This window comes from Arachis duranensis, chromosome 3, assembly GCF_000817695.3.
Source record: "Arachis duranensis cultivar V14167 chromosome 3, aradu.V14167.gnm2.J7QH, whole genome shotgun sequence".
NCBI lineage: Eukaryota > Viridiplantae > Streptophyta > Magnoliopsida > Fabales > Fabaceae > Arachis > Arachis duranensis.
The window spans coordinates 72,643,446-72,651,984 of record NC_029774.3 but is presented as its reverse complement, the minus strand read 5'-3'; the positions used below and the strand labels follow the sequence as shown (position 1 = coordinate 72,651,984).

The 8,539-nt window shown below is 35.6% G+C and overlaps 1 long non-coding RNA gene across 4 annotated transcripts in view; it reads left to right on the top strand.

The window, feature by feature from the left end:
- The first annotated feature begins 752 nt into the window (after positions 1–752).
- The window catches only part of LOC127745796 (uncharacterized), a 61,001-nt gene continuing 53,214 nt past the window's right edge, over positions 753–8,539 (top strand). For all 4 annotated transcript variants that reach the window (XR_008007366.1, XR_008007367.1, XR_008007365.1 and 1 more), the window contains exons 1-2: positions 753–984; positions 1,073–1,166. This is a non-coding gene — a long non-coding RNA (uncharacterized LOC127745796). The remainder of the gene's footprint in view (positions 985–1,072; positions 1,167–8,539) is intronic.

Here is an 8,539-nt window from a genome sequence, read left to right as displayed (position 1 = left end):
ATGTAATCCTCATCTCTAAATCTTATGGAAATAACTAATAAAAAAAATTATATGTCGATATTTATTTTATGAAAGACAATATAAGTTTGTCCCTATTAGATTTAGTAGTCCGGTGGCATTGGTAATATTAAGATTGTCAATGTGCAGTTCGTTTGTCGAAAAACAAAAAAAGAAAATAAGAAGTATTATTATGTCTCATGGTTACGAACTTTTAAGTATCTAAAATTTTGACAGTATACGATTTGAATACTCTATCAATATCTTATTTTCAAAATGCTTGCAATGACAATAATATTTTATTCAATCAGACTTGAATACTCGATATTCAATATTTTTTGAATGCGGTAATTCTTTATGATTAGATACACATACAAATTCTTTATTATTAAATATAACTTCACATTAATATTTATATTTTAGACATTAGGACTCAGAATCCAAGGCACTAGATTCTTCTACATATAATCTAAGTACAATTAGGCGGATACCCCAATAAAGTTATGAAAAATGACTTCCGCTGAATTTTAAAATTGGATCGTTAGATATAATTTTAGATTAAAGATTTGATGGACATGTGTCCTTTTTGATAAACCAAAAATTAAAATTGGTGCAACATAATTTTTTTTTTGGTTTAATATGTTGAATGAATTTTATTAGACCAATATAAAAATAAACCGGTTTATAACAACAATTAAATTTTATTTTATTTTTTTTAGTAGTTATGAGCTGGTATATTCCATTTCCGCCTTCTCTCTTGCCAGCAATTTCCAAAACCCTTAATTTCGCCCTCCCTCTTCTGAGCCATCAATCTCTCAATCCAACTTTTTTTCCCTCTCTGAGTCATCAATCCCTCAATCCCACCTCTTTTCCTTCTCTAAGCTATTAAGGGTTAAAAATTTCAGAAGAAGAGAATAAAAATTTGTTGGGATTTCTTGTAATAATTTTTCAGAAGAAATAATAGAAGTCGTGTTTCTGCAACAAGAGGTAAGTCTAGTGGTGATTTTGAAAGAGCTCAGTGTTTCACTAACCCATGTCCCTTTCACCACCAAATCTCCTATGTCCTCTCTTGCAGGTGGTATAACGACCGTTTAAATCTCGTCACTAGTAGCAGTTTGCCTTCAACGACGTGGTTCTCCTCAATAGCTTAATGCTGCATCTTTCATCAGGTAAGCATTCATGAACCACTAGCATTCAACTCCTTTATTCACTCCCTTCCAACAAAATGATGTAATGGTTCTCTCTATTTTTAATTTTTTTCTATTTTAATTGTTGTTGTGTTCTTTATTTGGTTGATAATTGGTAATTTATAACTTGTAATTGCAAATTGTTAGGTTACTCTTTTAAATTGATAGTAGCAATTTATGTTGCTGAACGTTTGATGAGGGAAAAACGATTCCACACAAAACTCACCGGCAAGTGTACCGGGTCGCATCAAGTAGTAATTACTTACATGAGTGAGGTCGATCCCACAGGAATTAATGTATTGAGCAATTTTAGTTAGGTGATTAGTTTAGTTAAGAAAACAGTTGATAATTTGAGTGAATTGTGACCAACAGAAGATAAATTGCATGAAAATAGAAGGGAGAAGGGAATTTGACAGAATCTAAAGGTGCAGAAGAAATAAAAGAGCTGAATCTTAAAGTACAAGTAATGTAAATGACTGAAGCTTAGATTGCAAGAAATGTAAATAGCTGAAGCTTAGAGCGTAAGAAATGTAAATTGCTTGAATAGTAAAGGGATGTGGGAGCTGGGATTCAGAATTCAACAAGAGAATGTAAAGAGCAATTAATCAGAGAAGTAGAAGATGAAATAAGTTGCAAAAAATCTAAACAGAAAGGTAAAATTGCTTGAAGAACAAAACAGAAAGTAAACTTAGCTCAATTGTAAAATCTAAAAGAGAAATTGAAGATCTCAGGAGATCAATGAGACTAGCAGGTAGATCTAGATCTCAATTCCTTCCTTGATCAAACATAAAATAAATTACAGAAGAAATGTAGATGAAAGCAGTAAGTGAAAGTTGGATCAAATTCTTCAAATCTCATAATTATGCAGAAGAAGAACAAAAAGAAATTTTCAGATGAAGAATTGAAACAGAATTCCTTCAATCTCAATCCAAAATTCAAAAATAGAAGAATGAAGTTGCAGAAGCAAAAATAAAGAGAAAGAGAACTCAGATCTCAATCCCAATTCCCAAATTCAAAGTGAAAACTCTCATGAAAACTAAAATTGAGCTAAGAGTCTAAAAGAAAGTAAAAAAAAGTAAGTCAGTCCTCTACAAATCAAACTTACTCCTATTTATATACTTTCTATATTTGATCTTCAAACTTTGGAGTGGGCTTTTCAATTTAGTGAAGAATTGGATCCAAATTGGCTTTTGATTGAAAATGTGAACCAAGGCCACCTCCAGTGGAGCACTCGGTTAAGTGAGCAAATGTAGCGCTCACTGGCCTTATCCCAGGCTTTGAACCAGGCTTCAATTATAGCGCTCCGTTGGTGATTTTGAACACAGTGCTCAATGGCTTTGTGTGCCTTCCAATTTTTGTCTCATGCCAAGCCCATTTCCTTGTGCATGGTAGTGCTCAGTGAGGTAAAGAAACGGAGCGCCCCTTGCTTGGATTTGAGGCTCCCACTTTCGAGCCCTGCTGGCTCCATTTGTGCCAAAAATTCCTTAGGCACTAGCGCTCAGTTAAAAGAAACAACGCAGCGCCTTTTTGCCTTTGAGCATGGTTTCCAATTTCGAATCCAGGCTCTCCCATTTGGAACCAATTTCCTTGTGCCAAGCTTCAATTGTATAGCGCTCAGTTGGTGAAAGTAACGTAGTGCTACTTGTTGCTTCCTTTGTGTGCATGGTTCGATTCTTGGTGAAGCCATTTTGGCCAACTTCCTTGCCAGGCCTTATAGCGCGCTTTTCTTTTCTTCATGGGGCATTCCTTTGTGGATATGGGTTCGAACCTTGGCTACCCTATTTGTGGAAGTTGCACCTTGATTTTCTTTGTGCCAAGCCACGATATAGTTAAAAGAGTTAACTGAGGGCTCTTGCTGATGCCTTGTCAATTTTGTTTCCTTGTAGTGCTCCGTTTGTTCTCTCAACGCAGCGCTTTGGCCTTGTGCCTTTGTGCCTTGGTCTTCAATTGCTAGCGTTCACTTATTGAGCGCTCCGCTCACTTTTTGAGCGCTCCGCTCACTTTTTGAGCGATATTGATGCACGAAAACTTATCTCTCAACAAATTTCCCTTCGGCAAGTATACCGAATTGTCATCAAGTAAAAACTCACAATAGAGTGAGGTCGAATCCACCGGGATCAACAGATTAAGCAATCAATGGACTGTTGATGCTGTTGGATTATGACCTCCCTGCACTCAAAATGAATTTTCTGGAGCTATGAAACTCCAAATGGCGGGCTCTCAATGGCGTTGGAAAGTAGACATCCAGAGATTTCCAGCAATGTCTAATAGTTTATGCTTTATTCGAGATTAGACGATGTAAACAGGTGCTCAACGCCAGTTCCATGCTGCATTCTGGAGTCAAAAGCCAGAAACACGTCACGAACCAGAGTTGAACGCCAAAAACACGTTACAACTTAGTGTTCAACTCCAAAAGAAGCCTCTACACGTGTAAAGCTCAAGCTCAGCCCAAGCACACACCAAGTGGGCCCCGAAAGTGGATTTCTGCATTAATTACTTACTTCTGTAAACCCTAGTAGCTAGTCTAGTATAAATAGGACATTTTATTATTGTAATAGACGTCCGGAATCCTGGATTGTATTTTTGATCCTGTGATCACATTTTGGGGGGCTGGCCATTCGGCCATGCCTGGACCTTCATCACTTATGTATTTTCAACGGTGGAGTTTCTACACACCACAGATTAAGGGTGTGGAGCTCTGCTGTACCTTGAGTTTTAATGCAATTACTACTATTTTCTATTCAATTCAGTTTATTCCTGTTCTAAGATATTCGTTGCACTTCACTTAGATTGAGTAGATATCTCTTGGATTCCTTGACCAGAATCTTCGTGGTATAAGCTAGAATTGATGGCGACATTCATGAGAATTCGGAAAGTCTAAACCTTGTCTGTGGTATTGGTGCACGAAATTGCAATCACACTTTTGCAATCCCGCACAACTAACCAGCAAGTGCACTGGGTCGTCCAAGTAATACCTTACGTGAGTAAGGGTCGATCCCACAGAGATTGTCGGCTTGAAGCAAGCTATGGTTATCTTGTAACTCTTAGTCAGGATGTCAATAATTATCAGGGGTGATTGTAAAAAGCAAAAGAACATGAAATAAGTACTTGTTTTGCAGTAATGAGGAACAGGTTGAGGTTTTGGAGATGCTCTATCTTCTGAACCTCTGCTTTCCTACTGTCTTCTTCTTCAAGCACGCAAGGCTCCTTCCATGGCAAACTATATGTAGGGTTTCACTGTTGTCAATGACTACCTCCCATCCTCTCAGTGAAAATGTTCAACGCGCTCTGTCACAGCACGGCTATTCATCTGTCGGTTCTCAATCGGGTCGGAATAGAATCCAGTGATTCTTTTGCGTCTGTCACTAATGCCCAGCCCTCCGGAGTTTGATGCTCGTCACAGTCATTCAATCCTTGAATCCTACTCAAAATACCACAGGCAAGGTTTAGACCTTCCGGATTCTCTTGAATGCCACCATCAATTCTAGCTTATACCACGAAGATTCTGATTAAGGAATCCAAGAGATATCTACTCAATCTAAGGTAGAACGGAGGTGGTTGTCTGGCACACTTTCATAGTTGAGAATGATGATAAGTGTCACTGATCATCACATTCCTCAGGTTTAGGAACCAGTGATATCTTAGAATGGAAGCAAGCATGATTGAATGAAAAACAGTAGTAATTGCATTAATCCATCAAGACACAACAGAGCTCCTCACCCCCAACAATGGGGTTTAGAGACTCATGCCATAGAAGATACAATGAGAAACGTGTAAAGTGTCATGAGGTTCAGATACAATGTCAAAAGATCCTATTAATAGTGAAATAATAACCTAGGGTATACAGAAATGAGTAAATGACGTAAAAATCCACTTCCTGGGTCCACTTGGTGTGTGCTTGGGCTGAGCATTGAAGCTTCCATGTGTAGAGACTTTTTCTGGAGTTAAACGCCAGCTTTTATGCCAGTTTGGGCGTTTAACTCCAATTTTTGTGCCAGTTCCGGCATTTAACGCCGGAATTTCTGAAGCTGATTTGCAACGCCGGTTTGGGCCATCAAATCTCGGGCAAAGTATGGACTATTATACATTGCTGGAAAGCCCAGGATGTCTACTTTCCAACGTAATTAAGAGCGCTCCAATTGGGTTTCTGTAGCTCCAGAAATTCCACATCGAGTGCAGGGAGGTCAGAATCCAACAGCATCTGCAGTCCTTTTCAGCCTCTGAATCAGATTTTTGCTCAGGTCCCTCAATTTCAGCCAGAAAATACCTGAAATCCCAGAAAAACACACAAACTCATAGTAAAGCCCAGAAAAGTGAATTTTAACTAAAAACTAATAAAAAATGTAATAAAAACTAACTAAAATATACTAAAAACATACTAAAAGCAATGCCAAAAAGCGTATAAATTATCCGCTCATCAGGTATTCCGAGTAGAATTTAGGGATTGAATGACTGTGACGAGTTTCAAACTCGTGATTGTTGGGCGTGATGACAAATGCAAAAGAATCAATGGATTCTATTCCGACATGATCGAGAACCGACAGATGATTAGCCGTGCCGTGACAGGGTCCATTGAACATTTTCACTGAGAGGACGAGATTGTAGCCACTGACAACAGTGATGCCCAACATACAGCTTGCCATGGAAAGGAGTAAGAAGGATTGAATGACCCTGTCTGAAATTCCCACCAATGATTTACATAAGTATTTTTATCTTTATTTTCTGTTTATTTATCATTATTATTCGAAAACACCATAACCATATATTATCCGCCTAGCTGAGAATTTCAAGATGACCATAGCTTGCTTCATATCAACAATCTCTATGGGATCGACCCTTACTCACGTAAGGTTTATTACTTGGACGACCTAGTGCACTTGCTGGTTAGTTGTGCGAGGTTGTGAAGAAAGTGCTGAGTTATAAACGTGCATACCAAGTTGAATGCTATTGTTGATGATCACAATTTCGTGCACCAAGTTTTTGGCGCCGTTGTTGGGGATTGTTCGAGTTTGGACAACTGACGGTTCATCTTGTTGCTCAAATTAGGTAATTTTCTTTTTGTTTTTATTTTCAAGAATTTTTCGAAAATCTTTCAAAAATTTCTCATTTGTTTTCAAAAATTATTCTAAATTTTTAAGAATGAATTCTAGTGTTTCATGAAGCATGTTGAAGCCTGGCTGGCTGTAAAGCCATGTTTAATTCATTTGTACTGAGGCTTCCAATCATCAACATAGAGGCAAGTTAATTGAAATTTCAGCTATTGCATGCCTGATTTATATCCTAAAGCTGGCTGGCTATTGAGCCATGTCCAACCCTTTGATTGGAGTTTTAGGCTAATGTTGAAAGATTCTTGGAATTCTTATTAAAAATTTTGAATTTCTTGTTTTCTTTGTCCTATATGTTTTTCGAAAAAAATAAAAGAAAATACAAAAAAATAATAAAATCATAAAAACCAAAAATATTTTGTGATTCTTGTTTGAGTCTTGTGTCATGTTTAAGTTTGGTGTCAATTGCATATTTTTATTTTTCTAAAAATTTTTCGAAAATTCATGCATTCATAGTGTTCTTCAAGATCTTCAAGTTGTTCTTGGTAAGTCTTCTTGTTTGATCTTTAAATTTTCTTGTTTTGTGTTGTATGATATTTTTCATGTGCATTTTTGCATTCATAGTGTCTAAACATGAAAGATTTCTAAGTTTGGTGTCTTGTATGTTTTCTTTGCATCAAAATTTTTACAAAAATATGTTTTTGATGTTCATCATGATCTTCAAAGTGTTCTTGGTGTTCATCTTGACATTCATAGTGTTCTTGCATGCATCATGTGTTTTGATCCAAAATCTCCATGTTTTGGGTCATATTTGTGTTTTTCTCTCTCATCATTAAAAATTCATAAAAATAAAAAAATATATATTTCCCTTTTTTCTCTCAAAATTTCGAAAATTTGAGTTGACTTAGTCAAAAAATTTTAAAATTAGCTGTTTCTTGTAAGTCAAGTCAAATTTTCAATTTTAAAAAAATTTTATCTTTTCAAAACTTTTTCAAAAATCAAATCTTTTTCATTTTTCTTATTAATTTTCGAAAATTTTTAAAATATTTTTCAAAATCTTTTTCTTAATTACATTTCAAAATTTCGAAACTTAACTAATAAGTAATGTGATTGATTCAAAAATTTGAAGTTTGTTACTTTCTTGTTAAGAAAGGTTCAATTTTTAAATTCTAGAATCATATCTTTTAGTTTCTTGTTAGTCAAGTAATTAATTTTAATTTTAAAAATTAAATCTTTTCCAACCATATCTTTTTAATCATATCTTTTTAAAAAATTTGATTTCAAAATATGTTCTTATCTTCTTATCTTTTCAAATTTGATTTTTAAATCTTTTTCAACTAACTAATTAATTTTTTGTTTGTTTCTTATCTTTTTCAAAACCACATAACTACTTTTCCCTCTCTAATTTTCAAAAATTTCTCCTTCCTTTTGAAAATTCTTTTAATTAACTAATTGTTTTAAATTTTAATTTTAATTTTATTCCCCCTTTAATTTTTGAAAAATCATTAACTCCTTTTCAAAAATTATTTTCGAAAACATCTCTCTCTCATCTTATTCTATTTATTTATTCATTTACTAACACTTCTCTTCATCTCAAATCTCAGCTCCTATCCTCACCCTTGTGTTTGGATTATTCATTCTTCTTCATTTTTATTCCCTTTCTTCTTCTACTAGCATAAAGGAATCTCTATACTGTGACATAGAGGATTCCTCTTCTTTTTCTATTCTCTTCTTTATCATATGAGCAGGAACAAAGAAAAAGACATTCTTGTTGAAGCTGATCCAGAACTTGAAAGGACTCTGAAGAGGAAACTAAGAGAAGCTAAATTACAACAATCCAGAGACAACCTTGCTGAAATTTTTGAACAAGAAAAGGAGATGGCAGCTGAACCCAACAACAATAATGCAAGAAGGATGCTTGGTGATTATACTGCACCTACGTCAAATTTTGATGGAAGAAGCATCTCAATTCCTGCCATTGGAGCAAACAATTTTGAGCTGAAACCTCAATTAGTTGCTCTAATGCAACAGAACTGCAAGTTTCATGGACTTCCATCAGAAGATTCCTACCAGTTCTTAACTGAGTTTTTGCAAATATGTGAGACTGTTAAGACTAATGGAGTAGATCCTGAAGTCTACAGGCTCATGCTTTTCCCTTTTGCTGTAAGAGACAGAGCTAGAACATGGTTGAACTCTCAACCTAAAGATAGCCTGGACTCCTGGGATAAGCTGGTCACGACCTTCTTGGCTAAGTTCTTTCCTCCTCAAAAGCTGAGCAAGCTTAGAGTGGATGTTCAGACCTTCAAACAA